We start from the raw sequence: 7101 nt of genomic DNA on the forward strand, positions 1-7101 counted from the left end.
CGACCTAATTTTTTTTTTTCTTTTTTTTTTTTTTTTTTCTTCTTTTTTTTCTGGCTCAGTTGTTAAATCCAATCAGCAAAGGAAGGAAGGGCAAAATAAAATAAAATAAAAATGCCTCATTTCTGAGCACGCTCCCGCTTCGATGCAAAAAAGCTAAAAGCATGAACTGCAGGGCACAGGCAGCTCCAGCTCGGATTGATGCCACGGCTTTGCCCAGTAATGAGGGAGCAGGGCCAGGACACCGGGGACCATGGCCTGGAGAGCAACGTTTGACTTCTCCACATCTCCCCTTCCTTTCAAGTTTATGCCTGTTGGGAGTGGAAACTCCTCAGGGCAGAACATCCCCTGCCATGGACAGACACAACGGTGGACAGGCAGCCTTTGCCCCAGGCTCAAGTTGCTGCTGGGATATAATTGATGTGGGTCACTGGGTATTTAAAAGTGCGGTTGGATGAATCTTTGGGTAATATATTCCTGAAATTAGAGCACAGTCAGCTTTGGTGGCCAAGGTCTGCAGTGATGGAGGGGGGCTTGGGTATCTTCCACGATGGGAATTAATCCCCAGGGCTAAAGATCAGTGGGCAAGTGACCATTCGTGTGACTTCTCCGTGTCTCAGCTCGGTAAAAGGACTCTCTTCCCCCCCTAAAAAAGCTCCCTGCTTGTCTAAGAGCAACACAATCATTACTGCAATGCTAATTTCCTCTTGGCAGCTCTCCCCCCACTCCCTGCCTGAGTGCCCTCCCCTTTAGTGCCATCCACCACGTTTGAAAAGAAATTTGCAATTATGACTCACGCTAATAAAATAAAATACAAACCCCACAGCCAATAAAAGGCAAAAAGAGAGTCTCGGTGGAACAACTCCTCAGCAAATGTTTCCAGCAGGCACTGAGGCTGAACGGCCCCGCGCTCATCACACGTGTGGTAGATCATGAGGTTGGGGGGAAGGTCCCACACCATAGAATCATAGAATCATTCAGGTTGGAAGAGACCCTTGGGATCATCGAGTCCAACCATCTACCCTACTCTACAAGGTCATCCCCTACACCATGTCCCTTAGCACTGCATCTAAACTTGGGGGTGGTGGTAGGGGGTTTATCTATCTATGCATGTGTGTGTGTGTACATACATACATTTGTAAGAATTTCTGTCAGACGGGCAGGTTTACATCATCCTGAAGAGGATGGCAGGAGGGAGGGGGCACTGGGGAGAGGAGGAGCTGGAAATTCAGGCAGAAACCGTGAAAAGAACTGGAGCAATTTGCTTTACCTTCCCCTTCTGCTATCGTGTCTGGCGCAGGCTTCAAAATAGTGTGCTAATTAAAACCCACTAAAGATTATGAGGCTGTAAAGAGGAAACTGTGAAACCCTCATGAACTTTTACAGCCCCTCCATGAAAATATTTCGTTTTGCGGTCTGGAGAAGTATTTCCTTGTCTCTTTAAGCACCAAAGGGCCTCATCCATGTAACGATTGCTCTCTAAGCGCTGGTGGCGCCGACAGCATCTCGTGCTGCATTACAAAACAAAAATCTCTAAGCCTTCTCCATAAACATTGTGTCCTGCAGGGCCATGGCAGGACTGCAAAACCACTTGGAGGCAAGAACTGGTGCAGGGAACAGACCCGGAGATGTTATCTGTGGTCTTCTAAGAAGATTCCAGACTGAGGATTGGGTTCCTCCTTCAGGGCAGAAGTGGGTAAGTCGCGCTGTGCACAGCTCGGGTCTAAGATAAAGGAAGTTCCTGGGTCACTGCACAATTTGCAACACGGGACAAGTGGAAACGGCATCAAGTTGTGCCAGGGGAGGTTTAGGATGGATATTGGGAAAAATTTCTTCACAGAAAGGATTATGAAGCCTTGGAAGAGGCTGTGTGGGGCAGTGGTGGAGTCCCCATCCCTGGACGTATGGCAGACGTGGTGCTGAGGGACGTGGGTTAGTGGTGGCTTTGTCAGCGTTGGGCTTATGGTTGGACTCAATGATCTGAAAGGTCCCTTCCGACCTGGACAATTCTATGGTTCTATGGTTCTATGGTTTGTTCTCTTTGGGAAACCATCTTGCACTGCCAATGTGTCATAAACGCTCCACCTGTGTGACTGGGTTCCACAGGTTGGGGTGGAGAAATAGTTACCAAACGACAATATGCAGAGGAAAGGAAAAGTAAATGCTGGCCCAGGTAGTGGCAGAAAGTTTCCCAAGGGCTGGTGCTCTCAGGAGACTTCTACTTCCGTTGAATCATAAAATGGTTTAGGTTGGAAGGGACCTTAAAGACCATCCAGTTCCAACCCCTCTGCCATGGGCAGGGACACCTCCCACTAGACGAGGTTGCTCAAAGCCCCATCCAACCTGGCCTTGAATCCCTCCAGGGATGGGGCAGCCACAGCTTCTCTGGGCAACCTGGGCCAGGGTCTCACCCCCCTCACAGCAAAGAATTTCTTCCTGTTATCCCATCTAAATCTCCCCTCTTTCAGTGTAAAACCTTTTCCCCTTGTCCTGTGGTTCCACTCCACAATCAAGATTCCCTCCCCATCTCCTCTGAAGCCCCTTTAGGGACTGGAAGGGGCTGTAAGGTCTCCCCAGAGCCTTCTCCAGGCTGAGCACCCCCAACTCTCTCAGCCCGTCCTCACAGCAGAGGGGCTTCACCCCTTCGAGCATCTCCGTGGCCTCTTCTGCACCCGTTCCAACAGGTCCATGTCCTTCCTGTGCTGAGGACTCCAGAACTAGAGTGGAAAATCCTCAGGGCCACTGGTGTGTTGGTATCACCCTCTTCTTCCAACCACCTTTGGGATTGGCCTCCCACTGTGGCTCCAGATGGGTGCTTATGAGTGTGTGGACATCCTGGGTGGATAAGCCAGCGCGTTGTCTGAATAGTTATTTACTATTAAACAAAACAGCTTGTCTCTACCCGCAATAACAGCTTAATGAACAAGAAAATGTTCTCAGAAGATCTCTCCCCCACCCACTCGGTCCCCTATTAGTGAGAGGGGATTTGCAACAAACACCAACCCACAAACCAGACCCCTGCTGATTATTTAGTGTGCTCTGGGAAAGCAGGAAAGCACAAAACTAGATGCATTGCCTAAACATGAGCTATCTGGAGACCTCTAGGCTTGTTTTGGTTGGAAGGGACCTTTAAGATCATGAAGTCCAACCATCAACCTAACACTGATAAAACCACCACTAACCCATGTCCCTCAGCACCACATCTGCCCGGCTTTTAAATCCCTCCAGGGATGGTGACTCCACCACTGCCCTGGGCAGCCTCTTCCAAGGCTTGATGACCCTTTCTGTGAAGAAATTTTTCCTAATATCTGTTCTAAACCTCCCCTGGTGCAACTTGAGGCCATTTCCTCTTGTCCCATTGCCTGGGACTTGGGAGAAGAGACCAACCCCTCCTGGCTACACCCTCCTTTCAGGGAGTTGGAGAGGGTGAGAAGGTCTCCCCTCAGCCTCCTTTTCTCCAGGCTCAACACCCCCAGCTCCCTCCTCACAAGACTTGTGCTCCAGACCCCTCACCAGCTCCGTTGCCCTTCTCTGGACCCGTTCCAGCACCTCAATGTCTTTCTTGTTGTGAGGGGCCCAAAACTGGTCACAGCACTCAAGGTAGGGCCTCACCAGTGCCAAGTGGGACAATCACTTCCTCATAATCTTCATTTGTGTATGTTCTATTTCTGAAACACCTGTTGGCAAGAAAACAAGATTCATTCAAACGCTACCTTTCCGGGAAAAAATATTCAGTAAGGATTTGTTAAAGGCTGAGGGGGACTCTTTCTGGCAGCATCTTGTGATGCAGCGAGAAAGCTTGTGCAGCCAATGTCAATGGGTGGCTGAAATAAGTTGGTCAGGATCTGGGTTCCTACCTGCCACATGCTGCTTGTGCCTTCTCTGTGCCCTTTGGCAACCTTCACTCCCTTTGTGCCCTTGGTGTGAAGGTTTGGAGAGGACTGGAGAGTCTGAACACTTGAGGAGAAAGACTCAATCTAATTATATGGTTTAATTACCTCAATTGCAAAAGTTTTCTTTCCTCTACAGCAGGCTGTAGGTAAGGCCCTCCCTCATGTCACTGCCTCTCTTCTCTCCACAGTTGTCCCAGCATGTTCTTCTGCCACGCAGTCCAGTATTCCTGCAAAACCTGGGAACAGGCTGCCCAGAGAAGCTGTGGCTGCCCCATCCCTGGAGGAGTTCAAGGCCAGGTTGGATGAAGCTTTGAGCAACCTGGTCTGGTGGGAGGTGTCCCTGCCCATGGTGGGGGTGAAGGGTGGAACTAGATGATCTTTATGGTCCCTTCCAACCCAAACCATTCTATGATTCCATGAAATGCCTTCTCACCCCTCAGGTCAGTGCACAGACATGGGCGAGGGCTTTGTATTTACATCTTGTGGTGGTGAGATGGACAATGTGAAGTGCACTTCAAAGAAGAGTCTTTTAAATCATTTGCTTTGGAAGTAAACACACTCCCGAGTATGAAATGTTCTTGATTTCATGCAATCTCTCATGGCACCCACCAGCACAGCTGCTCGGTGGGCGGAAAATGTGGACTGCAAAGCTTGAGATCAGCCATGTGAAGACGAGGCAGAGACTCAGATTATTAAGCAATTAAAGACAAAAGGAATCAAAAATTGTCTGACATTAGGCCAGACAGAAGAAGTCTCCTAACAACTAGAACTACTGGGTTCTGCTTTTAACATGGAGATTGAGAAGCTTCTTGTCCCGTTGGACAATGGTAGCTTGGGACTAGACTGAATGACTCAGAAGACCACTTCCACACTGAGGTAACCTTGGAGGACCCCATATGAATTCGGACCTGGAAGGGAATCTTTTAAATATCAGAAAAATAACATTTCTTAAGAAAAACCAGACAAAGCACCAGAGCCTTTGAAGAGTCTTTAAACATCCTTTAATTTTGCAGTTTCAAGAGTGACACACAAGCAGTTACACAGCTCAGAGGGAACCCATCTCAGCATGTTAAACCCAGCTGGGTTGACAATTGACTTGGCAAATACAAGTGCAGTGTATTCTTGCTTTGGAGGAATGGTATAAACTCCTCACCCTCAGAGAATAAGGAACCTTCTACAGGGTGGCTTTGCATGGTCAATGCAGGGCAGAAACAGTGACCTGAGAACATCTCAGAGACTGCAGAGCTGGGACCTGCCCTCTTCCTACCCTCGCTGATCCCTAGCGCTGAGCTACATAAGCCTGGGTGTCCTTCAAATCAAATGCCAATTACAAAATATCTTTTGGAGCTGGGGAGGCTCAAAAGACATCTTCAGAAAAAAAAAAAAATAGAATTAAGTTTCACTATTACCTTATATTGGCAATTTTCTCCTACGTACATCCACCATCATCCGGTGCAGAACGCGCTGTAGGAACCGATGCCATATGGCTCTGAGATAATGAAGAAGTTGAAGTGGAAACAAATGGTCCCATGTTACCTCCCACTAAGAGAACTGGCTTCTCGCTGTCTGAAGGAATAAGCAGCTGGATCTCTTTGCAGTGGAAACAGCAGAAAACTTAATGTGTCTACAACTGTCACGGAGAATAGTATTGGCAGAGCTCAAAGAGGCTTCAAAACCATCAAGATCCCACCTGTGAGCAACAGGTCTGCACTTCCACTGTCATAGCGTGGTCTGAACTTCCCCTGAAGACTCTGACCTCACCCAGTGTGACATCTTCTCTATTCCCACCCCACCAGGCATCAGCTTGCCTTCCATCTCAAGGCAAAGCAGCAGCAACACAGCAAAGCCAAATACCCCACCCAAATCTCCACCAGGATAACCTGTTCCTGCTTGGAGAACACGGTCTTGGGAGAGCACGTTAAAGAAGCGTTACGTGATTACATACCCAAAATCCCCAAAACAACCCCAAAACCAAATTACACATGGCATTTCCCTTCTCACCAGTACGATGCCACCCAGAAAACAGGCACTTTTGCCTTTGATTATAACAGAGACGTGGAGGACCTGCAGCCTGGCAGGTTCATAAGAGCCAGAGAGCAGATTACACGGTGGTGATCTTCTTGTCCTTGGTGGCCTGTTTGATAGCAGCCTGCTCACAAATGATCTCCTTCAACCGCTGCAACCTCATGTTCTGGGTGGTTTGGTCTCCCACCCCCGTCTGGCTCCGGTGCAGTAAGTTCAGGGCGTAGATGTATTCCAGCTCTGTGTACTTCACCCCTTGATCCACCACCAGGTTCAGCAGCTCATCTGCTGTGTTGTAGAGCATCTCGTAATACTGCCTGAAAAGCAAGCAAACAAAAAAAATACACTCTGGTGAGCAGCGAGCCTTGATGCTCCAAACCTTTTTTTCTGGAGAATACCACCACCTCCCACTTTATTCAGCAGTGCCAAGAGCTAAGAAGGCTGCATCAGGTGCTGCACTCGAGGAGATGCCAAGTGGGCACCTATCTCACCAACCTGTCCCCCACAGACTCAGCTGAAAGAATAACTTATGGGCAATTGAGGGCTCCTCCTTCCTAGTAGTTACCATCAGCTGTGTCCTGGGCTGCATCCCCAGCAGCGTGGCCAGCAGAGTGAGGAGGGGGATTCTGCCCCTCTGCTCTGCTCTGGGGAGATCCCACCTGGAGTATTGTGCCCAGCTCTGGAGTCCTCAGCACAGGAAGGACATGGACCTGTTGGAACGGGTGGAGAATAGGCCACGGAGATGCTGGGAGGGCTGGAGCCCCTCTGCTGTGAGGACAGGCTGAGAGAGTTGGGGGGGTTCAGCCTGGAGAAGAGAAGGCTCTGGGGAGACCTTGGAGCCCCTTCCAGTCCCCAGAGGAGCTCCAGGAGAGATGGGGAGGGACTCTGGATCAGGGAGTGGAGTGACAGGATGAGGGGGAATGGTTTTACAGTGGAACAAGGGAGACTGAGATGAGATTTTGGGAATAAATTCTTTCCTGTAAGCGTGGTGAGACCATGGCACCAGTTGCCCAGAGAAGCTGTGGCTGCCCCATCCCTGGAGGGGTTCAAGGCCAGGTTGGACAGGGCTTTCATAGAATCATAAAATTGTCCAGGCTGGAAGGGACCTCCAAAGGTCATCTAGTCCGACCTCCCCGCAGTCAGCAGGGACACCCCCAACTAGACCAGGTTGCCCAGGGCCTTGTCAAGC

Source organism: Calidris pugnax, unplaced genomic scaffold, assembly GCF_001431845.1.
Source record: "Calidris pugnax isolate Ruff unplaced genomic scaffold, ASM143184v1 scaffold289, whole genome shotgun sequence".
Lineage (NCBI taxonomy): Eukaryota > Metazoa > Chordata > Aves > Charadriiformes > Scolopacidae > Calidris > Calidris pugnax.